This window comes from Trachymyrmex septentrionalis, unplaced genomic scaffold, assembly GCF_001594115.1.
Source record: "Trachymyrmex septentrionalis isolate Tsep2-gDNA-1 unplaced genomic scaffold, Tsep1.0 scaffold196, whole genome shotgun sequence".
NCBI classification, from domain to species: Eukaryota; Metazoa; Arthropoda; class Insecta; order Hymenoptera; family Formicidae; genus Trachymyrmex; species Trachymyrmex septentrionalis.
The window spans coordinates 525,008-535,226 of NW_017305135.1; the positions used below are offsets into that span (position 1 = coordinate 525,008).

General features: G+C 40.4%; 1 protein-coding gene across 2 annotated transcripts in view; it reads left to right on the forward strand.

The window, feature by feature from the left end:
- Positions 1–10,219, forward strand: part of LOC108747167 (suppressor of lurcher protein 1) — a 274,868-nt gene that overhangs the window by 152,566 nt on the left and 112,083 nt on the right. The window lies entirely within an intron of this gene.

The following is a 10,219-nucleotide window of genomic DNA, read 5'->3' on the forward strand; positions in this document are numbered from 1 at the left end:
CCCATAGTCTCTCTTCCTCGTTTCTCTAAAAAGAGAAAAAAAGAAAAGGAAAATAACGTATAAATCGCATTTATCAATCAATCAGCAAATTATTTAGCGATTATTATTTTTCGATATATCACGATATTCGGAATAATTAATTAAAACGCATGTTGCATTTATCGCATCAACGTCCAAATTAGTTTGTTTATGTTTCCTTTCCGTTTCTATTTGAATAATTGCTTCGATTCGCGCGCGGCTATGTAGAAGGTACGCCGCAAAAGCTATTCATAAACATTATGCGACGAGCGGCATTAACATGTAGCTGGAAATGCCCGCGCACCTCGCCGCACGATAATCATACGGGATGCCAATAAATCGTCGTGACTGCAAGCAGTGGATCTCTTGCCGTCGATTCGGCGACCGGCTATCGATTTCTCCGGGTGTGCGGTCGGGATATCGAAATCGAAGGGGTTCCGAGGTAAGTCCCGGACTGTCGGAAATGTATAAGATCCATCTCGCGCGCTTTTCAGGGATTGACGTTGAAAGAGTCACGATTTACGTTAGCCCTTTTCTCCATGGAGAAAAGAGGAAGAGAGAGAGAGAGAGACGGTGACCCCTCGGAAGCCGTAGAAATCTAATAGACCGCAAGCGAGGATGAGATATTGGCCCGGAGATCGGTCTCGATCGATGAAGCGTAACAGTACTTACCCTACCGTATCGTGAAATTCGTATTCAACCCGTTCCTGCGGGATACGGGACTTTCTCAATCACGTTTTATCACGTTGTTCGCGCGCCTTGACGATTGAATTAACGTAAGCGCATCTAGTTATTCGGCCATCGAGCATAATGCATGTTTCTTTAATTTTTTTTTCTCTCACTTTTTGCAGACGAAAGATAGAAGGGTAGATATAAATAGTTAATGATTAAGATGCCTATTAATACAACTCACGTAAAATTCCACTGATAAAGTCATTTACGCCACATTTATATGTTTAATGAACTGTGGATTAAATCACTGTAAGAGAAGTTTACCGAGCTGAACTGTACGCCATTTGCTGTTGATAAAGACAAACGAGTTTTCCGATTTGCCAGTCTGAAATTGGTCGCGTAAGCGTAGTGGCTATTCAACACTCACCACATCGATCATATTTTTTTCAGTATAATTGCATAGTCGCCGATGACAAGTAAGTTTTTGCACAAGACCGAAAACTTATTTATCCGTACAATAAGTGTTAAACTCATACCATTTGATCCATTCAAACTAGACGAGCGATTCTCAAAATTATTTCAGATGATTATTATTTTTTCATCAATTATCGCAGCGTGATTAATAAAGTGTGTTAGAGCACTGTTACGTAATTGATTTGAAAAAGGGATTCAAAGGCACTCAACTTGTCGATCACCGTAGGACAAAAATTGTCGGAAAGGTCGTCCCGTAAACAAATTTAGAAATGTAGAGACACACCTCGTAGAATCGTGGTCCTGGATTATTCCGACTAATGCCTCACTCGAGACTTAACCATTTTAAATATTTCCATCGAAATGATTATTTCATACGTAGTTCATTCGATATATGCTGGCAGTAGGTACGCGACATATTCTCGCGTGTGCGGAGTGACGACGAAACCAACGGACAATCAAAGGAACCTGTATTAATTTTTCAACCGCTCCAACCTTTGAAAAAGATTCTCTTGCGTTTGCGCCGAGGATTTAAAGAATTCTCTATGGAACCGGCACGTTAAACAGTAAATAAATATTTCCTCCATTCGCGAGAGATAGAATTTGCGCGAATGTTTGCTATAAAAAAAAAAAAAAAAAAAAAAACCAGATATTACTGGAATCGCGTACCGGTAGAAATATTGATTTCATGATCTATGTAGATACAATCTGGCAATTTTAATTGGTATTCAAATAAACGTAAAAGTATTTAGAACGTGTGTTTCATCTTCTTTATATTTAATATTTCTATTAATAAATGGCCGCTGGCCCAATAAAAAAAAGAACAGACGGATTAATGCAATCATAAAATCTGAGCCTTAGGGCGGAACTTTCCCAAGTAATAAAGACAATATTGGCTTCACAGTCCGCAGCAAATTTAGTTAATAATTTTTAATAGTACGCGCGCGCAATATCAGTGTTAATCTTGTTCTGAACTTTCTAATCTGCGGGGAAACGAAGGCGGGAAGAAGTGTCAGTTGTGTGTCTTCAAGCACTGATAAAACGTGCAGCGGTCCACTTGGTTGCACCCACCACTCTATAGCAACTTTGCGGCCACTTCATCTAACCGTTAAATTCAGCGTCAAGACGCGGGGTGAAGTCCCTCCTATTCTACAACGGACATAATATTAAGTTTGGCCGTGACGCACACCACGCTCTTTCTCAAATTCAAGTAGATATATTTTCAGCTTCCGAAAAATTTCGAACTCGAAGGAGAACTGCGTCCTCCATCCCTCCGTCTGACGCGCGATAAAATATTTACGCTCGCGCTACACGATTTCTCGATCATGAAAAAATCAGACTCTCTCGCGGGGTAACCCGAGGCGGAGAGACGTGCGGGAAGAAAGAGTTAGAAAGAAGACGAAGTAAAGGCTCTCCGGAGAGGAAGTAAGGGTAGTAAGAAGCTCTCCGGAAGCCCGCGGATTTTACCGGCAGCTTTTTCCGCGAACGAATACATTTATTACGAGCGCTTGTATCCGCGAGTTATTGCCACGTAATCTTCGTCTGCCCAAAGTTTGCGCTAAGGCTCGGCGCTAACGGTTCGCGTTTTTGCAGCGTTACCGCAGGAACGGTCCCGCAAAATAAAAGCCACCGCCACGACGGTCGTAACAATTATCATTAGTTGCACTCGTAGCAGCTTCGACGCGAAGGGGGGGGGGGGTAAGGAGGAACGGTGACTTCACGGGAAGATGCAGCGCAAAACGTGTTTGGTAGTTTCTTTCACCACGAAGTCGTCATTCCAATAGTTTTTCGGTATAAGAAACTACTGCGACATTAAAGCACGGCGAACGTTCGATAATCAGGAAACATCCCTTTTATCGCGACTGCTATTTACCAAAGGGTTTAACAGTATATCGATTTAGCAATTTTTATAATGATATATAACAAAAATGATTCACGTATGAACGATGCATGTGCATTATTACCTTATTATTACTGTCGCTGTGGTTATTCATGAATGGAAAATGTATGTGAAAGTAATTATATGTAATAGTAGAGAAACTCATTATATAAAAAAAAAAATATACATTTTTAACATTGTTTTTGCATTTATGATGGAGCTCATAATGTGAGTTTCATTGAGAAAAAAAAGACATTTAAATGAAAATTAACGTGTATACTTTTTCAAAGATTACAATTACAATATCGAATTTAATTAATGTTACAACGTACAAAATCGTAATGTTTCATTTATTGTCATTGGAAATATAGTCATATAGAAATATCTTTTTTATTAATAAATACGTTTCTGTTAATTTATCAAAAGATAAAAGAATATTCTTCTCTTTTAACGCATTTCAACTTTTTGTTTTTATTCAAAAAACAAAATTTATTTTTATTATATCAAGACAAAAAGTAACTTTGAAACAAAATTATATTTGTACCGGTCGTAAGTTTTAATAAATATTTTTTAAGTATTAAAAAGCCTTTAAATTTTCCTCAGAGAAAGATCAATTTAATACTGGTCAAAGAATCTATAGACGAAAGGAGATTGGCCATAGTTTCGGGACGTCTTATACATCGTGACATTTTCTTTCAACCATTTGGTCTTTCAATTGTGTTCTCAAACGTAGAGTTTTGTCGTGATTTTACGATCACTATTTTAAGTTAAGAGGAAGAGGAATAAAAGTGTATCCCCGCCATTATAAAAGTTTATAAAAACCGGATATTGCGAAGTTTAGCGAGGATGGCAAACAATGTTACGCAAACAGACACGATCCCCGCGCACTTTTATTAGACACACAAATACATGTATCAGTAATATACATTCACAGTTTTCTAGTAATTCTAAGGATTAATCATTTTATCCAGAGAATTAAAATTTATAGAAATTTATCTTTATAGAAATTTATTATTGGGAAATTGTGAATAATTTACTTGCGTTTATATTCTCCCTACATTTCTTTTACGTTTGTATTCTATATGTTCTAAATTAAAATATTGATATACAATACATTTCGATGGTAAATCGTATTCTTGACGAGAAATTCTTGATCTCGCGCTGTCCGATTTGAAGAATAATTATACAAATAATTGTTTGTAAACATATTGACTAAACGTTACCGATCAATGTATAACGTGTATTATCCCTTAAAGTCAGCTAGAGCAACGGAAGGTAAGCGGAAACGCTCACGTGCACGACATGGCTTCGAAAACGGAAGTTTGAGGGATGATAGGGTGTTCAGCCTCGACAATTTCGAGGAAGTTGTGACAGTTTGTCTACGTCGCGCGGGTATCGAGGAAACTTAGCGGCACGAATAAGCTCTTTCACGTGCGTACGTTTTACCTCGTCAGTTTTACCCTTTTTAGCCGAGCGAAAAACTACAAGAGCTAAACGAGGATACTCAATATGAGAGCTTTTAAATCTGGATACTGTGCGGAACGCTTAAAGTATTCCTACATTACAACCGAACGTTTCGTTTCCGATATCTATATTTTTTTAAGCGTAGGATTTACGTTCGAAATAAGCTGCGCTTCGAGAGAGCAGTTCTCCGTACGGTCATCCGCTTAACCTTTTACGACGCGCTGAATAAAAGTGTCGGAAAAAAATTTGTCCTACCTACGAATAATATGTACAAAGAAACATTAAAATAGCGGCGCGCTGAAAAGAATCAACCAAAACCGGAGGCTATCGGCGGAATACCGGCTCTGTTTTTCGATGCGCAGACCGCACCCGACCTGTCGGAGCGGAGACGAATTTTGGACCGATACGCGATGCGGGGGGGGGGGGGCGTAGTCTGCTGTGATTGTTTCGACCAGAAGTACTTTCTGGGAGCGTAGAATGGATAACAGTCCAATAAAATCTAATTTAACCGGGGAGTACAAACTAGGGGATGATACATTTTGTGGTTGACTGACTCGAAGTTGCGGTGTAACAGACGGAAAATAGAAACGACGATGGAGTTGCCTGTACACACTACGTGCCGCTCTATAGTTATACATGCCTACACAGACACACGCGCGCATGCATGTATATATTATATATTTACGATATGCGTGTATGTTCACAAGCATCGTGTGTGCATCAGCGGCTGCATCGTTATATATGTGGGCGCCGTTGGTGGATAGAAACGGTCGGCAAGCGACTGCAAGCCTCGTGGGAGCGCTAGCCGCTCGGATACGATTGTAATTGGCAAGCCCATATCCTCAACACGTAATATCCTTGCTTGCTATCCCGTTCCTCGATCCGAGGTTCATTAATTCCTATTTCCGCCCGTCTACGTCCTTTCTATGAACTCGAGACTTCTGTCGATCGGTTTAACAGCGTTTTCCCTCCAAGCTCAAAAATATGTTTGCCCGTTTTTTCCCGTCAGCCTTTTCCCCTCATTTTTATCCCGTCTTCTCCTTTACCTTTCTCGTCTCTCGCTCGCGCAGTGCTGCACGTCGTGAAAAGGTCGTAAATCCGTTCTCGATGTTATTTCTCAAATATCGCTTGCTCGGCTCGTGTGTACTTCTCCGCCGTGCACGTCAAAACACGGTAAAGTCGTAAACCGTTTTCCGTCGTTTATTGGACAGAGAGAGGACAGTGGAAGACTTAATCCGTTGAGCACCGAGAGCAACTTACGTTTAATCTGCAGGTGGATATATAATATTTAGCAATACAGATAGACTCCTGGTTTCTAGCTGGAGAGACAACGAATTATTTGTTTCTTTGTTCACGTCGTTAACAGCACATCGATTAGCAATAATTAACGCACAATTAACAATTTTGTTTGGAGTACGTTCATTTTGTACCATTTTTGATTGGAGAAACCGATACGTGGATGCAAGCATCCACTACGTTGCGATGGGGGTATCGATCGTTAATTACGCCAAAATTAATTTATACTCGATATTACACGAAATCCTTGTCGTCCTTCACGAGGTCCCTTGTCGTCCGTAATACGTCATTAACACCGCGATATAGCTGAAATTCATTACTACGCGAAAGTTAAATTATTGCTGGGCCATAATTACTTCGTAGCACCTAAACTATGGATAGCAAAAGGATTACTCCAGGTCCCTGTCGACCTAGTTTAAGTAGCAAGACTGTGGTGTAATACTTAATCTTCCTTAATATTTTTAATTATGCGGTTATAATAATACCTATGATCCAACAAGTTATTAAACTGATAAGATAATCTTTAGATTCTATTGAACTTATCTTGTCTTGGGATGACCCTGAAAAATTTCCTACATCTATGAAGACATGTATGTCGAAACATTTAACAGAAATCTAATACGAGTGTAAAAATATCTAAATCACATTTATCATTGAGACTGATAACTGATGTAACAGACGTTTGTAAACAACGCGAAATGTGTAGACCGCGATCGATGAAGAGACGCTGCGCCATATTCGCACGTGGTGTGTATACCTGAACGGAGGTAGCCCTGCAGTGGTTGCTAATTCGCACGCTGCTCTTTACTAATTCGACGCGGAGAGGTAATTTGTTGCGCGGCAACACGACCACGGACCAAGTACGACGGGAACAGGCTCGGCCAACGATCCCCATTTTCGTCGAAGCTAACGTTGGGAATTGCGAGAGTCGGACCTCCCCGACGTCATAGGACTTTCATGACTTAGGGGAAACACGCGTGCGCTTCCATAACGTAGAACGGTGGAATTGTGGGGGATTCCCCTCCCCCCCCTCGCCTCTTCTCGTCGAGTCGCGTGCTTACCCTGTACAGCCATGCATAACATTTTGCATCTACGAAAGCGCCCCGCGCTTCTCAGACCCATGGAAAACTACGTCTCTCGTAAGAGGACGTGGAGGAGGACACGCGGAGGATCTCGCTAGCTGTCGAGGCAGCGAGCGAGGAGAAAAGAGGAAGAGAGGCTAAGGTGAAAAGCGCGGCCTTAACAAGAAGGCGAAATGGAGTTATCGCAGGGCGTGGATGTAGAGAGGAGCTTGAAGTAGGTTACGAGGGAGTGTCTACTCGTCGTGCGCTCGAGGTACTTATGTTTGCCAGCGTATTCAAGTATTACTGAAACAAGAAATATTTCTCTCTCGTATACGGACATAACGAAGGCCATTGAAATCTCTGTATGTATCACGGTAGCAGTTTGTATATAATAGTTTGTGCTGTGTATCACGTATTTCAACCGCAGTACAGTTCTTATTTGATTCTCTCTAATTACGTAACACACACACACACACACACACCTTGCGAGATACATAATTAGAAAGAAAAATTATATTTTTTAATAAAAATAAATATGTATAAAATGAAGAACGCACGTGAATGAGCTGTGCGTCTTATCGATTGCGGTTTTTTTTTTTTTTTTTGAAATAATGTAGGAGGCTTTGAGGAAAGTCGAATTATACGCAAAAGTGTATGGTGAAAATATTGGCCGCATTAGATAGTGGTCGAGCGAGACTTATCGCATGCACCGCGGACGGAATCGCGAGTAGGTAGGTTGGTTTACTTTGAGAATGACGCGAGCATTCATCTTGCACTCGGAAGAAAAGCCACGGTCGTTCAGGGGCATGGGGGCATTTTTGCAAAAAAAGTCTCGACTCCCGGCATCCACGATTACGTGAACTGGAGCATCAAGGAAAGTTTCTCCCTGGACCTTAGCCACAGATATTTACCCGAGTGCTCGCTCGAGTGTCGCCCCTTAAGTTAAACTGGTCGACCGCTAAGTAGCCCCGAATTAACGCTAATGGATATCGCGCTATGAAGTACTGCTACCGATAAAATTATAAAGTTTCCCGGAGATGGCCGGGGCGAGATGGGAAAGGGGAAAGAATAGGCGAAGTTCAGTGAGCAAGAAAAGGTCCGAGAGAAGTGTAAAGAGGGAGACTTATAAATTTCCTGGACGACAAGAGGAGAACGACAACTACGGCATCTCGCGTTGGCCTACACTCGACTACGCAGTCTCAAGAGGTTTAGATAGAAAAGGAGCATAGCACGGCTCGATGAGTACATTGGGAACGCGACTGTGATATATGTGCGCGCTTGGTGGCTGCAAATGCGGGTGGGTGAACCAAGAAGGGCGAGGCAAGGCGACGCGAGGCGACGCGACGCGAGGCGACGCGACGCGACGCGATGCGACGCGACGCAACGCGAAGAAGGAGTGGCGCGAACGAAGAATCGTGCGGATGCGATGAAGGGAAGTTTCGGGCTGCGTTAAGTGGTAAAGGGTGGTGATTCCGTGCGCGAGAGGTGGAGAGGCGGAGAGGCGGAGAAATGGAAGGGGATTATGGGCCGCAATGGCTCGACGTGTCACCCGACTGAAAATTATGATTCTTCATTTAGCGCCGTGGCGCATTCTCGCGTTTCTTGCGGTACTTTTAAGGCTTTAGATCTGCGTTTACAGGACGGCCGCCGTGTGTTGTTGTTACACGGCACGATCTACGAAAGACTCCTGTAACGGATTACGTAGGAGCGGCAATAAGGAACTTGATTATATTTGGAACTTTCTTACGGCTGAAAAAAGCGGAGAAATGAGTGATCGAGCAAACGTTATACATTCTTTTAAAAATGTAATTAGGTGACCAAAGTATTCTAAAAGATAATTGAATGGATAAGTTTAAGAAGCGAGAGAGAGATCACGGGGTCATCACGTGAGTAATGATGTAAGAGAGTTTTACCAAGTGATATCTGAAGCGTGTAACAACGAGGCAAGATAGAAACAACGGAGATTACGGCTTATAACGGGGCGACGTGCAACTTGAATGAAAATTATAACCCTTCGTTTAACATTAGAGCGTTTTCACGTCTTTATTGCCTTTGAAGCTCACCACCTGAGTGTTTATCGCTCTTTCGCGCATGAAGATGACGTTTCGATGTGTACTTGATATATATATGTATAGCAGAAAGATACCATACGTATAATTTCAATATATATTATAATATGTGTATTTTAAATGTGTCAGACGCGATATATTGTTTTTTTCAACAAATTATCTTCCTATAGATAAAGATTTTATACACTTAAGTAAGTTTGATGATTAAATAGTTTGAAAATATTTACCATAATTCCTGTATTTTATAACGACAGAAAATTTACTTTTATTTAAAAAATTGTTAAAATATAATCAATATAACGGAATGTTATATATGTAAGCTCTTGACGTATAAATAAAATAAATGTACAGAGAATAAACGAAGCTTTTTGAAGTGGATAATCGGATAATGATTTCCGTTCGACTAGCATTTGAAAGCTCGACACTTATTCAAATTTCACAGAGGATTCGCTAGTTAGCGTTGCGTTCGTTAATGAGCACTGGCATGCTAAAAAGGACCGCATGAACCGGTCGAATTCCTGCATCGTGTTGCGAAGACTACTTAGTGGGAAACTATGTGCCAGACTATATCGTTGCATTTTCTACTTACGCGAGGATCACGGTTTTACGACACAACGATGGCCATAAAACTGTCCCGCTTGTGGCTACGCTTGACACGAAAAATATATAGCCGCCTTTAAAATGAACATTCTGAAATTGCCTTTTTTTCTTTATATTTTCTACCGTATCGAAGAAATAATTGTAACGTATAACGTTGTTGGGAAACGGTAATGGGATGTGAAAAATTTCTGTGCTAGACATATTAATCGATAATGTTACGTGTGAATATTTGATGCATATGCTTGCAATACAATAAACTGCATGCAATATATGTAGAGGGTATTTTACAAATATTTAGCTTACATAGATCTCTTCACTTCTGACCTTTTCTTCTTTATATTTTCGTTTGTGAGGCAGGATAAGACATGAGTATACATCTTCTGCCTTCGATACAAGTTCGTCAGGAAATGTCTCTCGGTTGCAAAGAATAGAATATGTAAATAGTATATGATATGAATGTTACATAAAGCTCGAATTCAGAAAAGTTATAAAAATGTTCTCCTCTCAAAAAATTAGGTCGTTTCAAGATATACATATATATATATCCTGAAAATAATATTTACTTATTTACTGAATAATTTATAAAAGATGCAGCTCGATAACTTACTTTTAAATTAAATTTCATACATTTCGCCAATATTTATATTTTAACAATAATTTTTTTCTTATACATACATATATATATA